The sequence below is a fragment of the Leopardus geoffroyi genome, chromosome B3 (assembly GCF_018350155.1).
Source record: "Leopardus geoffroyi isolate Oge1 chromosome B3, O.geoffroyi_Oge1_pat1.0, whole genome shotgun sequence".
Taxonomy (NCBI): domain Eukaryota; kingdom Metazoa; phylum Chordata; class Mammalia; order Carnivora; family Felidae; genus Leopardus; species Leopardus geoffroyi.
Genome location: NC_059337.1, coordinates 139,002,819 through 139,017,682, shown reverse-complemented (window position 1 = coordinate 139,017,682; position 14,864 = coordinate 139,002,819). Strand labels below are relative to the sequence as shown.

Genomic DNA, 14,864 nt, shown 5'->3' with positions numbered 1-14,864 from the left:
GCACGTCTGCTCAAGCTGGGCTCATTTTGAAAGGGTTTGTCTTTACCAGCTGTTGTCTGTGTTTACATGACGTCGGACAGAAAGGAGACCCTTCCTTCACCAGTTCTTAGTTTTAGCTCTGATATCTGCCTGGCACATAGTAGGTGCTCAATAAACAGCAGCTATTGATAGTATCGGTAATACTCGATCTTATTTGAAAAACGTAGAGGTGATGTTGGGCAGGCCTGCTAGAGAAGATGATTCTGTAATTTCTACATGATATTTTCTGAGTTTGCATATTTCAACCCTGGCATGTGCTACTCGGGAGACCACTTTCTTCAACGGATTGGGCCTCGTGGAATTCATTTCAATTTCAAAAGTGAGGTGAGATAAAGGCATTTGAAATGCAGACACAGAGATGAATGAATCTCAACTCAGTCACATAATTAAGATGCGATTTTCAAGCCACAAAGAACCCAACCAATTTATTGGCCTTATGAAATCTTGCAAGCAATCCTGGGAAGACCGATTTGATTTTTATAAATCAAAATTCGTAGATTGAAACTGGTCAGAGTCCACACATAGCTCATTAGGGGCTGTATTATTCAGCCTCTACGTGTTTCATACAGTCTTGATGTCAAGAAAGAATTTCTGGGACCTCCGTGAGCTAGTCCAGACGCTCTCCTCTTTTTCTGCTGGAAAAGCAACTAACCCCTGAAACAGGCACAGAATACAATCTCTCCCACTGATTTAGAATTACGTTTAAAACAAAAAACAAAACATACACTTAAAGAAAACAGAAAATCCTGCCAGTATTTCATTGTAAGAGGAAGCTTTCTTTGTTTGTTTTTTCTACCGAGATGTGAATCTCCTCTTACACCTTGCTCTCATAAAAGGAAAAAAAAGAGACGGCTGTTTACTTACTCAGGGGATGAAAAAGCTCGCAACTTCGTCTGGGTTTTCTGATGGCGAGAGCTGCCTTCGGAGGTGTTTTCTGGGCTGAGGACTACCGTGGAAACGCGATGGCCTTAAATTGCCCAACCTCCTCTCCAATGAGGTCACTGGAGGGATTGCCGAGAAAGTGAGTCTTTCGATGGAAGAAGCAAGCTGGGGTTTAAAAGGAAAATTGCTCTGTACTCTAAGGCTGGCAAGAGAGTATTCAGCTCCCAGCCCCCCTCTTTACTTTGGAGACATCTGGGGAGACCAGTGACTCTGCCAAAAAAAAGTATGTTGGCCAATATGCCCTTAAACCATATTCTGGCATCATCCAGTCCCTTCGAGCCTCAGTGGACATTGAGTAATGACTGTGCCCCGTTCACCACGGGGTCCCACATGCCTGAGGTTTGCTACAAAACCTCAGCTTTTGTGGGAGCTGACTTCAACGTCCCTTTTGAGTTTCAGTCCTCAAGGACACACGGCCAAGAATCCATTAGTGTGGACCCCATTAAACAAACAGTGAGCTAGGAAAAAAACTGACTCCTGCAACGTCCAGAACTAAATGTGATCAGATACACTTTTCCTCATCTTCCCCAGCAGCTCTGAAGCCTATTTGTCTGCACATAACCAATTGAACTGCTCAAGACCTCCTGTTCAGACAGTAAGAAATTTCTGGCTTTCTTTGAGTGTCTGGCCTCAAGATCCTGTAACTGAAATGCTCCTAACCCTCCCTCTTAAAAATTAAGACGCTTCGAACTCCCTCCCTAAATGCAGGAGAATGCATCCATGCCTGGGGCTTGAATTGTGGCTTCTGGAAAGGTCATCCCCAAATCTCAGGGCCCCAGCCCTCCCCACACCCGGGTCCTGCCTCTTGGATGCCCCACGTCCCCTCTTTAAAAAGAATTTTTTTTTTTTTGCATTTATTTATTTTTGAGAGACAGAGAGAGACAGAGAATGAGCAGGGGAGGGGCAGAGAGAGAATGAGATAGAATCCAAAGCAGGCTCCAGGCTCCGAGCTGTCAACACAAAGCCCGACACGGGGCTCGAACCCACAAACCAGGAGATCATGACCTGAGCTGAAGTCGCACGTTTAACCGACTGAGCCACCCCGGGGGCCCCTCCATGTCCCCTTTTGATGTCACCTTGAACCCAACGTGTCTGGGGCAGAAAAATGTCCCCTTTGTCTTCAGCATCTAGCCTTCTCTGTTTCCTTTCTCTGTACTGACATCTCAGTGGGGACAAACTGCACTTTAGAACTTTCTAGCAAGTTTCTCCTGTTGCTAGATATATTAAAATTGTGGAAGCAGAAAAAACAAAGAAGATTCCGAGACTCAGCAGCTGGGGAGCATTTGAGGGAGGAGACTGGAATTTGTCTTTGGGGACGGTCCCTTCACGTGAGGAGAGACCTGGGATGTTTTAGTCACGCAGACGTTAGGTGAATGTCGGCCAGCATCTGGGTAGCTTTTCATCAGAGAAGGCCTCCGAATCCCAGGCCTTCCTAACTAGTAACGAAGATGGGGGTCTCACCAGTGGACACCATTTGCAGAGAGTGACAGCCTTTTCTCTCTTCCATAGGAGTGGAGACTGGACTGCTTCTCGCCAGTGTCTGTCTTAGGAGATGCCTCCCTGCCCAGACAGGCATTGACTCGGGAGGGACCCTGAGACCAGCTCCGCGGGAGATGGGCCACTCGGTGGGACCCTGGCCGACCCCGCCTCACATCGGGGAGAGACGGTGAGACGGTGAGAAGGGGCCCATGTGTGGCAGGACCCTGTGGCCCCCACTGCTGGTGGCCCACTTGCCACGTGATGGCTGATGAGCGGGGCTTCGGGAGATGGCTCTGTGGCAGCCTTGCCAAAGCCTTGGGGGCTCCCCCCGCGGGAGGGATGGAAAGTTCTTTTAGGAAAACGGATGTTCCTCCTATGGCTCACTCGGGGTGGGAAATGGAGTGGAGTTGCCCTCTGCCTCTGGGGCTGTGGGGAGAGGGGGCCTGAATTCCAGGGGCTGAGGACAAGGTGAGGGAACCCCAAGTCTTGGGGACAGGGGGCCTGAATTCTGGGGGGGGTTGAGGGCAGGGTTAGGGAACCCCAAGTCTGTGGGGAGAGGAGGTCTGAATTTTGGGGGTTAAGGGTAAGGCGAGGGAACCCCAAGTCTTGGGGAGAGGAGGTCTGGATTTTGGGGGTTAAGGGCAAGGTGAGGGAACCCCCAAGTCTGTGGGGAGAGGGGACCTAAATTCTGGGAAGTTGAGGACAAGGCGAGGGAACCCCGAGTGTTAGGGAGAGGGGGCCTGAATTCTGGGGGGTTAAGGGCAGGGCGAGAGAACCTCAGGTCTTGGGAAGAGGGGTCTGACTTTGGGGGGTTGAGGGCAGGGTGAGGGACCCCAAGTCTGTGGGGAGAGGGGGCCTGGATTCTGGGGGGTTAAGGGCAGGGTGAGGGAACCCAAGCCTATGGGTCAAGGGGGCCTGAATTCCGAAGGCTGAGGGCAGGGTGAGGGAATCCTACATCTAGGAAGGGGTACGGGCCCCTGTAACGTGGAGGCAGGGGGAGGCCAGGAGTGGGGTGAGGGTCCTCTGGGGCCGGGGGCCTGTGTGGGGCCTCTGTAGGGAGAACAAGACAGCAAAGAGACTATTCTAAGGCATGAAGAGGCGGCTGGAAAGAGACCCAGGGCTGCCGTCTAGAAACAGGACAGCCTGGCCAGCGTGCTGGGACAGGTCAACCTTCCCTGGACTGTCCCTGATGCTGATGCTGGGGACTCCAGGCAGCAGGGTCTCCTGAGCTGCGGGCTCGGGCTATGCTCCAGGCATATTCTGAGAAGGTGAGCTTGAGCTTAAGGGACCTGGGGACACACGGGTCACAGTCCCCACCATGGCACACACACAGTTCTCTGGTCACTAAACCCCGGAGTCACCCTGTCTCCTCTCCTAGTCACATCCAGCAGATTCTGCAAGGTCACCTCCCTGGGCTCATCTCTACAGATGTCGGACATCCTCAGGGCTCTCGCTCAGCCCTCACAAGACACGAGCTGTCTCTTTTATCATCTTTATGCGTCGCCCCAGGAAAGGAACCGAGGCCGGCCCGCTTCTGGCCGGGACCGAAGGCCCAGCCGGCCACCTTCCCCTCCGTCCAAGCCTTCCTTCCGGCCGTAGGTGTTAGACAATCACGTGGCAGACACGTCTGCGACAAAGAACTCCCAACCCATCTCCTAGCTTTCTGAGTTTTGTCCTTCTGTCCGTGCTTGTGCTGGATTAATATTCCAGAGCACCTGGAAATATTTGTCATTTCCTAGGACAACAGCCCAACCCCCTGGAATTCAGACTCCCCTGTGGTCCTGCTGTAACACGCGGAGCCACCCTCCACCCTGGGACATTTCCTGACGGGTGACTCCTGGGCTCCTAATGCCTCTGGAGGCGCCTTCCTGTGAGCGTTTGCTGGAAATGGCGCCCCTCCCCCGCCCCTGTCTTTCTGCTTAATGCGCCTCCGTCATTCAAGGCCCCTTTGGTCCTCTGTGAGCACAGGTCTGACTGCTCATCCTTCTATTCTGCACACACGTAGGGAGCACCTGCAAGGTGCCAGGTGGCTGCTGGGTGCCAGGGGGCAGGGAGGAGGAAGTCTGGCGCCCCCCCCCCGCCCCCGGGGGCCGCTCACGTTCCATGCGTCTGGCAAGCGATCGAGCCAACATTTCAGCCAAGTGTGCAAACACCACTATACGAGAGCCCGCAGCGTGCGGCACAGAGGGGGTGGGGACGGATGGGGCCAGGGTCTGGTGTCAAGATGCAAGGGGTGTGAAAAGAAAATCCTACAGTTTGTAGGTTTAACAAGGCACAGATACCTGGAAAGCGACAGGGCGACGGCTTGAAGGTGTCCCGGGCATGCAGGCAGCTGGGAGCACTGCCCTGGACTGAGCCCACGGCCATTTAGAAGTGAGGGGCGGGGCGCCTAGGTCGGTTAAGCGTCCGACTTCGGCTCAGGTCATGATCTCGTGGTCTGTGAGTTCGAGCCCCACGTCGGGCTCCGTGCTGACAGCTCAGAGCCTGGAGCCTGCTTTGGATTCTGTGTCTCCCTCTCTCTCTGCCCCTCCCCTGTTCACGCTCTGTCTCTCCGTGTCTCAAAAATAAAAGTAAACGTTAAAAAAAATTTTTAGAAGTAAGGGGCTCTGGGCACTGGCCACTCAGCAGAAAATAGCCCACTGGGCCAGGGGTTCCACAAACCAGTGCAAGTTTAGAAATTTGCACATAAAACGCTGCCTGGACAGTGAGACTCAGCAGGCCCTCCCTGAGGGGAGTCGGGAGAATCCCAGAGCTAATGCAGCCGGCGCCCGGGTGCAACACTTGGAAATGACCTGTGACCAGGGAGGGTCAGCCACAATCCTCTATGTTCGAAAGCCTGAGCCAGACCAGGTCACGTCTCTGCCTGAAACCCTCAGGCTCCCCTCTCAGGGGCAGGATAGCGCTGGGATCGACAGTGGCCCCCCCCACAAGGCTGCACAGCCCTGCTGCCTTTCTCAGTGTCCTTTTCACGCTCCCCACCCGCTCATCCACTGGCTCTCTGGCCTCTTTGCTCTGTCTCAGACGTGCCACGTCCTCTCCGCCTCAGGGCCTTTGCACTGGCCATTCCCTGTGCCCGGAGCACCCTTCCCGTAGACAGCCACATCCCTCGGGTCCTCCTGGCCCCCACAAATCCCCCCTCATCAGAGAGCCCTTCCCTGAAGTAATACCTCCTCCCTTCTGCCCGCTTCATTTTTCTCACCACCTGGCTACACTGTTTAGTTTTTACTTCCTGTGTCTCCACCAGGCAAGGTGTTTACCTCTTTTGATTAGAGTCTTACTCCGGAACTCCTACAAAAAAGCCGACGTGCTCAAACAGCACATATTTGCTGAATAAATTCGTAACCCTATTTATTTATGCTGCATATCGGAATATCAATAGTTTGTCCCTATGTCAACACGCACGTCCTGAACCCCTTGGGGGCTCCAGGTCCCTTGTGGGCAATGGGAAGACGGAGGTGAACAAAGCCTTTTCCGTGTCCCCTTGTGGAGCGCGGGGTCCGTCTGAGGACAAAGACAGGCAGGCAGGCAGACAGTGACTGCACGCCTTGGAAGGCAGAATGGTAATGAAGAGCGAAGGTTACGTCCGAGTATGAAGGCCTAAAGAATGGAAGTCTTGGAAGAATTATGGCAGAGGGATATTTGAATGGGGTTTTGAGAGATGAATAGGAGTTTGGGAGGCAGGCCAGCCAAAACAAACAAACAAACAAACAAACAAACAAACAAATGCAAAAACATTGTAGGTGGAAGGCCCAGCACGTGGACGTGCACAAATGTTGTTTGTGGAAGGCTTACTTGGAACTTAGGAGTCAGCCCAGGGTCAAGCCTCAGACCACGTTTTCTCATTCCTTTTGAGGACCACTCAGCCCCTGCCCTGGCGTCCGCTCTGTGCAGATTTGCCCCCAAAGGCTGTTGTTTTGGTGCAGCAAAGAGCACGAAACGGTTTCAGATCGGAGCGAGTTCTCTGAGAGCGCAGATACTCCCCTGGCGCTGGGGGAGAGGGGGCGAGGGTGGGAAGAGAGCCGGGGGACCCTGCGGGGAAGTCCCGGGAAGGCTCAGACCCTCAGTTTCTTCATCTGGCAGCAAAGGTGCCCTGCCTGCTCTGACAGCTGTTGCGGAGATCAAATAAATCCACGGAAAATGTCACTCTTTCATCATACGGACGTTCATAGGATGAGATGAATTATGCGTACGTGTGTTCCCAGTTTTATGACCTTCCTCTGTGTAATCTGGCAGAAACCGCCCATATGGAAAGCCTGTTGCCTCATCTTTCAATCAGCCCATGGGCCTAAATGGCCTACGCGTCCAGCGAGAAATGGGGGCGTGAAATCAAGTTCGTTTTCCACAGAAACCAGTAGTGCTCCTATGTCTTTTGCGGGGATGGGATTGATGCTGTGAGCGTGTATCTGTAACACAAGAAACCAGGCTGTGCCCCGTGGTCAGAAATGTTTCTACGACCTGGGCGCAGGAGAAATGACACGCTGAAGACAACACGCACCTTCCCTTGAAGACTTGGGGTCATCCTTGGCTGTCCCAGCCCTCATGGTGGCTACAGATATGTGACAGAGACAGATATGTCGACGATACCTGTGAAATACTTGAATGGGGTTCTCCACTGGGCATTCGGAGAAGATGCCTCAGAAGAGAGCTAACGTTTCAGAGTTTGTTGGCATGATGTGTCTCAGGCAGGGCTCTCCAGAGAAACCAAACCAATAGGATATTTACCTATTCCTATCTATCTATCTATCTATCTATCTATCTATCATCTGTCTATCTTCTATCATCTATCTATCTGTCTATCTATCATCTGTCTGTCTAGCATCTATCTATCTATCATCTATTATCTATCTATCTGTCTATCATCTGTCTATCTATCTATCATCTGTCTATCTATCATCTATCATCTATCTATCTGTCTATCATCTATCTATCATCTATCTATCTGTCTATCTTTCTATCTATCATGTATCTACCTATCATCTATGTATCTCTATCTATCTATCTATCTATCTATCTATCTATCTATCTACATATCTATCATGTATCTATCTGTCATCTATCTATCATCTATCTATCTCTGTCTATCATCTGTCTATCTATCTGTCTATCTATCATCTATCTATCTATCATGTATCTACCTATCATCTCTCTATCTATCATCTATCTATTTAACTATCATCTATCTGTCTATCATTTGTCTATCTGTCTATATATCATTTATTTATCTATCTGTCTATCATCTATCTATTATCTATCTATCTATCTATCTATCTATCTATCTATCATCTATCTACCTATCTATCATTATCTATCTACCTATCTATCTGTCTATCATCTATCTATCTATCTGTCTATCATCTATCTATCTACCTATCTGTCTACCGATCATCTATCTTCTTCATCAACATCATCTATCTATCTACCTATCTGTCTATCAATCATCTATCTTCTTCATCATCATCATCTATCTATCAATCAAGATATTTATTCCAAGGCATTAGTTCATGTGATTACAGGGGCTGGCTATGTCAAAATCCATAGGGCAGAGCAGAGGACTAGAAACTCATGTAGGAGCTCATGCAGCAGTTTTGAGGCAGAATTTCTTCTCTGGAAATCTTAGTTGTTGTTCTTAAGGCTTTCAACTGCTTAGATGAGGTCCACCACATTATTGAGGGTAATCTCTTTTACTTAAAGCAAGGGATGTTCACCACATCTACAAAAGACCTTTGCAGCAACCCCGGATTCCTGTGTGATTAAAGAACCGGGTGCTGGAGCCCAGCCAAGCTGACACATAAGACTCACCATCACAGATGGCATTTAGAACCATGATCCTGGCTGGGAGTAGTAAGGTGGCCCACGCAGAGAGAAGAGAAGAAGGCTTAGGGTTGAAGCCTGAGGAGTGCCAACATTTACATTTTAAGTGGAGAAGGAGGTGCTGGGCAAGGAGAACAGGAAGAGCAGCCAGTGGAAAACAGATTCCGTGCCCATCAAGTCTGGGAGACCCGGGGTTAGACCAGGCTTAGAGAAGCATGCCTCCTTGCAGGACTTCTCAGGGCCTTTAATACGATTTTGAGCATTGTGAAGCCTCGCGAGGAAGGTGTCGTGGTTGCAGTTCTGAGACTTATCGGACCAATCAGGAGCCAGGTTTTGGTTTCGCTTTTGGTTGTTGTTGTCGTCGTTATTTTGTTTTCACTTTGTTTTGTTTCGTTTTGAGAAACTTTGGGGAAAATCTTCCAAAGTAAACAATGGCACCACAATAGCTTACAGAGTAGGTGGTGAGCCTTATGGCTCTAGGAGAAAATGATTTTAGAACTGAATTGAAGAGAAAGAATTCGGGCGGTTAATGGGGTGGGGGCACCCAGGAGAGACAACCAGTTCTCGCCGTGAGAGGGTCTGTTCTTCCCCATGGAGCACGAGGGCAGGGGTCAGACTGCCCCGAAAGGCCATCCAGCAGTCGGGATGCCAAGGTCCCACTGCTTTGTCTTCCTCCCAGTGGACAGGTACTTTGGGGGAAAAAATCTGACTTGCAAGCAAGGCCCCGGTCCTCAGGTCTGATCTGGAATTCGGGGCGGGCGGGTCTGGGCCGCAGAGCCACCTGCCAGGAGGGTTCGGATCCTAGCTCCATCACTGAGGAGCTGGGTGACCTCGGCCCGGTTTCTGCGCCGCCTCCGGAAGCCTTGGTTTCTTGGTCTGTGAAGCGGGCCCCTTCCCAGAGTCTGGGGATCAGGTGAGACGCTGTGGTGACACAGCCAGCGGGAGCTGTCCTGGGTTATTGCTTTGTTCTTGCACAAGAAGGGTTATGTAAGCCTTCCTCTGTCTTGGCCGGGACCCCAGAGAGGAAACAGACAGACAGGGCTGGCCCTCGGTGTGGGCCTTGGAAGTTGACTCAGCGTGGACGGGGTGTCCGGGGAAGCTTCAGAACCCTGTCTTGGTTCATCTTGTGGGGTTGTCCCTAAACAACCTTCCACCAAGTCGGAAGCCGGGAGCCAGGCCCTGTGGCCTCTACTTAGCCTGGTCTGGGAGGCCCTGACTCAGCCTGGCTTTGGGGCCTGGGGAAGGAAGAGGGCAACAGGGCAGCCCCGGTCCTGGGCCAGCAGCCTGGGGACTGGGGTATTTAATAAACCGGGCTCTAGCAGGTCTGCGGTTCGTACACTCTGGGGGGCCTGGGTTTGCCCTTAACATCCTACATGACCTTGAGAAAGGCCTGGGGATCCTCTTGGAAAAACTCCCTCGAGCTCTGTCAGACGCTCTATCCTGCTCTTTCTTAGGGACACTTCTGTCACCAGCTGGCATTGCCAGCCCTCAGGAGACCTCAAGGAAGCTTCTGGTGGACTCCTGCATTGCTGGGGGGAAAGGGGTCTGTGTGGACCCCGGTGGGCAGGCTCAAAGGTGAGTGAGCGCGTCCTCAGAACGATTACGGCGCCTCTGGCCGCCTCCCGGGGCTGCCGGAGCCAAGGGCCACAGACAGGCTGGCTTCGAGCAACAGAAATTTAGTCTCTCACCGGTCAGGAGGCCAGAAGTCCAAGATCGAGGTGTCGGCAAGTTGGGGCCCTCCTGAAGGCTCTGAGGAATAGTGTCTTCTATGTTTCCTTGCTTCTTGGCGGTTCTGGGGAATCTTTCACATTCCTTGGCTTGTGGGACCGTCAGTCTGGTCTCTGACTACATCTCCTTGTGGCCTCTGTGTGTCTCTCCTCCTCCTATGAGGACCCCGGTCCTTGGACATAGGGCCCACCATAATCCGGTACGACCTCCTCCTACCTTAATGACCTCTGTGAAAACCCTATTCCCAAATCAGATCCTGTTCTGAGGTCCCATGTGGACATGAACTTGAGGAGGGAACGGAATACTATTTAACCCACGAGAGTGCTTTGATCTCTGTTATTCTTCACAGCACCTGGGATTCTCATTGTATAGGCGAGAGAACAGAAACTCAGAGAACCTGACTGGCTTTGCCCGAATTCCCAGAGGCGGGAATGACAGAGCTGGCATGTGAACCAGGAACCTGGCTCCAAGCCCAGGGCAGTCGCTGTCACATTGGTGCTGCCCTCTACAGTTTATGGAGGGAGCCCTCCTTCCAGAGTCATTAGCTCTGGGTAAGACAGTCACACTTAGGGTGTTAGCTGCCTAGTTTCCAGATGAGGAAACTGAGGCCAAAGGCCGTTGGAGGGGGGGTGAGGGGTTGGCCAAGATCACACAGCGAGTAGGTGGCATGGTGGGGCCTCAAGGCCTGGCCTCCAAAGTTCTCCCCCTACAATGAAATGTTACCTCTCAGCGTCGGGCACATGAAGGGAACCAGACACAAAAGGCTCATGGTGTTATGATTCCATCCGAACGAAATGTTCAGAAGAGGCAAGTCTGGAGACGGGAGGGTTAGTGGCTCCCGGAGCTGGGGGGAGGCGGTGCTGGGGGGTTTCACGCTGGGGTGATGAGCGTGTTCTGGAACTAGAGAACAGTGACCACACAGCTCTGGGGGTAAGCGGAACCCACTGGAATGGGTGAGCTGTCTGGCTTGTGAGTCATATCTCGATAAAGCTGCTACGGAGAACATCTCATGGTAAGGTGTCAGCCTCCAGCCCCTGGTGTGTGTGTGTGTGTGGGGGGGGGTGGATTCTGTAGGAGGTAAATACTCATGAGGCCTACAAGATTCAGACTCTGTTAGGGCAGAAACAGCCCCAGCGCGGGCTCAGAAGCTGTCCCCGCAGGAAGGCACCTTGAGGCCTCTCTCAGTGACCAGATTCATACCCTCCCCCCCCCCAGTGAAGTCACAAGCACCCCTCCTGAAGAGCGGTGGGGTCTTAGCAAGTTACTTCCCTCTCTGGGCCTCAGTTTCCCCATCATGAACTGGCGGTAACGCAGGTGCCCACCTCCCTGAGGGGTCACGAGGGTCTGAAAAGAGGTCAGCGGAGTGTGAGACATTATCATGGGGCCATTTGACCTCAGCCAAAAAACAACAAGCTAGCCATCAGGCTTCCAGCCATTCCCGCTGCTGAATCGTGACCTCCTCGCCTCGCCCCTGTCCACCCCACCCCCCACCCCCCCACTGCTCCCAATCCTCCAGGGTTTGGCGAGAGGTCAGAGGGTGTGGCTCTGCCATGGGCTCAGGGGCTAAGAGCAAGGAGAGAGGGGACCACACTGCCGGTGGCTGCGGATCGAGACTTTGCTTTCCAAATCATGAAGACTGCACCAGGGACTTCAGAGATCGACGACGGCCCTCATTGCTAGCATTCAGTCCCACCAGGTCGCTGGCATTCAATTTGCACCGTGACCCCACCTCCTCACCCACTCGGCCAGGGCAGGCTCAGGGGCCCACCGGTGGGCTTGCGGGGGGGCCGCGGAGGGTCAGGAAGGCAGGGGCTGCTCATGTTGCTGGGCTGGCTGGGGGCAGGTGGAGGGCGGCTTTCCCAGCCCGTTTCCACCTGCCGAGAGCCCAGTTCACGCTTCCAGCCAGGTGGTTTCCCTCTAGGGCTGCAGACATCCTAGAGTCACGCTTACCCCGCGACCAAAGTCCCTTAGAGGAGTGAGCTCCCTCGGGCAGTGGTGGGCAACTTTCTCCAAGCTCAGAGCTGCTGGGGAGGGAAGGGTGCAGGCCAAGTGGGAGGCGCGAGCACTGGAAGGAGCACGGAAAATCTGTCGGACTCTATCCAGTTGTGGACACCAGGGCCAGAGGGCAGAGAACGAGCCAGGAAGTGGAGAGAGGGAAAGATACAAGGCAGGGGCTGGCTCATGACAGGTCTTGCGAGCCACGTTACGGATGTAGAACTTTATCCCGGGTGCCGGGACACGTTTGCAGGATTTCCTGTTAGAGAGCATGGTCCTCGTCCTCACCATCGTCTTCATCACAGCTGTCATCACCATCATCATCACCATCGTGGCCGCTCACACGTGTCGAGCGTGTACCAGGCACCGGGCTAGACGCTTTTCTGCGCGAATCCTGTCAACAGCTCTGTAAGGCAGATGCCCTTATTCGCCCCCTTTTACAGATGAGAAAACGTAGGCTCAGAAAGGATCGGTGAGATGCTCCAGACCACACAACAAATAGGAGCCCCGGCCGGAACCGGGACTGGAATCCAACCCAGGTCTGCCTCATCCCAAGCCTTGGCTCCTAAATGCTGCTCTTTCGGGGTATAGCCCCTCTACGGTTGTATTTGTGTGAAGACACGTCATTGGATACAGAGTGAAGGATAAGAGCTGGCAGATGGTCGAGGTCAGTATCAGAGACGGCAAGAGCGGTGAGAGGATGCTCAGCCATAGAGAGAAGCAGATAGGTCCCGGAAACACGTGGGTGGAATCTGAAAGAGGTGCTGATCCGGTAGGTGGGAGGGATGGGGGAGACGGTGTATTGACCGATGACCCCCAGGTTTCTGGTACAGGTGCGTGGAGGTGTATAGATCGAGTAATGCCACTTCTGTAGAGACAGAATAGAAGTGTTCTTTAATGAACGAGTGAATGAATGAATACGTGAGTAATGAGGAGGTCCCCTAAATGAAGTAGGTAATGAGTTCCCCATCGCTGGGATTATGCAAGCAATGGCTGCACAACTGTTTGTTTAATCTAGACATTGTAGAAGACACTCCTGCTTGGAAGGGGAGGTGAGAGGGAAGGTCCCCAGTAAATATATATTGCATGCATGAATGATTGAACTTGCTGCCACCCCTCTGATTCTAGGGCCTCATGGGGGCTCGCTGGCACCTGGTGGGAGCTTGATGAGTTACCACTGTAGGAACGGAGGACGGGGGAGACTATCAAACCCTATTCAATTTTCTTACATTTCCACTTCGGTATATTTTAGAGCCTGCAGTTTAATACATACTAATGAGTTTACACATTGGGTATGCATAATCAAAATGCTTTTTCTTATAGGGATACACAATCACAAGAGCTTGGACACCGCTGTTCTGCAGGACAGAAGCCCTAAAGTGGGCTGAGCGGAAATAATGGCCTTCTCGCTGCCTCTTGATTGCAGTGCCCTCACAAAACTAAGGTTTTCGGGAACCGTGACGTGAAAAACGTCTGCAAAAACTGCTGCAAAAAAACTCCTCGACCGTTTAAGTTGTATGGAAAAGACACATGTTTACACACTTCATCCATTTCTCATTGTTTGTGAATTGCTCCCTCCTTACAATGTAACAGCTCTCTGGGTCTTTCACAGGACAATGTTCTTTATCACAGTGTCAAAACAACCCACTGGGCGGCTGCCCTCCTGCAGACTGATGGCTCCTCAGGCCACGGGAGGACCCCTAAGTGACCATTAGGTGTCCAGAGCTAAATGACCATTAGGTGCCCATCACACACCCGCTGATAGATGAGTGCTACACATTTGCGAAGCACAGCCTCTTTTTTATTCCTCTCACCGTCTGCGCGCGGTTTAACCCCATTAGAATGTTAAACCCTTCCTACTTCTTCAACCGTTTTCTTTCTCCAGCTACGAGTGTGTGTGTTTATTGGGGCAGAGGGGTGTGTGTGGCAGGGGCACAAAGGCTGGGAATCTTTTCTGACTCCTTTTGCTTTAAAATCTAGAGCTGGTTTGATGAGGATTTACGGGCTGTTTGCCATCCAAGATTTCCTGGTCTTTGGGGTTTCCATCTTCTCCGGAGAGGGCTTGCTAACAAGTATCCAATTACTTTGAGTCAATGAATGCTGTCCTGGTGTCGCTTGCCTTACCATCCTGGTAGCTCCTGAGCTCCAACCACTGCTACTGAGCTGGCCCTCCCCGCCTTGGTTCTCCGCCACATGACGTTGGAGCGTTGGAGCCCGGGAGGTGCGTTCTCTTTACTCCCCACGGTGCCTGCCGGCCACAGCACGCCGATTGTGAGCCGCGTAGAAAAAAAGAAATGAATCCTCCCTGGAGCACCGGGGGCTTGGCGATAGGACTGTCTCTTAAGCCTCTGGCCAAGGATGCTGGTCCAGCTTCCTGTGGCCTTACTCCTGGGACCCGCCCCGCCCCGCCCATCACCCCGCCCACCACTGCCCCATCGCCCCGCCCACCGCTGCCCCATCACCCCGCCCACCGCTGCTCCATCCAACCACTGCCGGCCCCGCCCAGCGAAGGCGGAGCCACAGCCTCTCCGCAGCGCTGGCTGGAGGCCCCTGGGGGAGGGCGTTCTCCCTTCTGGGTTCGTAGTGTGGGGCCCCAGGTCACATAAGACCAGGCAGCCACGCCGTGACTCAGACCCAGCTGGCCCAAATGAGGCGCTCAGCCCTGTAGGGGAGCTTGGTCCCAGGATCAGCGCTATGGGGTCCGTGACCCTCGTGCCAAATCATTGGGCTGCTGTCCTCGGGTGGCAATTGGTTGGTGCCCTCGGTTGCTGAGACCGGGACAACGGTGGATGGGCTGGACTCCGCCTGAGTACTGCCCACCCCCAGTCTGAGCATGAGTCCCCGGCAAGTTCACTCAGACATCTCTCGCG

At 52.8% G+C, this 14,864-nt stretch overlaps 1 protein-coding gene and 1 long non-coding RNA gene across 5 annotated transcripts in view; one reads left to right on the top strand and one right to left on the bottom strand.

Annotated features, from left to right (window-relative positions):
- Positions 1-14,864, bottom strand: part of LOC123584281 (B2 bradykinin receptor-like) — a 53,296-nt gene that overhangs the window by 7,962 nt on the left and 30,470 nt on the right. The window contains exons 1-2 of one of the 4 annotated variants that reach the window (XM_045451993.1): positions 4,743-4,901; positions 904-1,086 (exon numbers count right to left, since the gene is read on the bottom strand). The exons of 1 other annotated variant lie outside the window; for it this stretch is intronic. The gene's annotated coding sequence lies outside the window, so the exon portion shown is untranslated. Of the gene's footprint in view, positions 1-903; positions 1,087-4,742; positions 4,902-14,864 lie in introns of those variants that run through there. 2 more of the 4 variants (XM_045451994.1, XM_045451995.1) reach the window with 2 other exon arrangements.
- Positions 10,654-13,814, top strand: LOC123584283. The gene is made up of 3 exons (XR_006705298.1): positions 10,654-11,011; positions 12,438-12,661; positions 13,318-13,814. It is a non-coding gene; the product is annotated as an uncharacterized LOC123584283 (long non-coding RNA).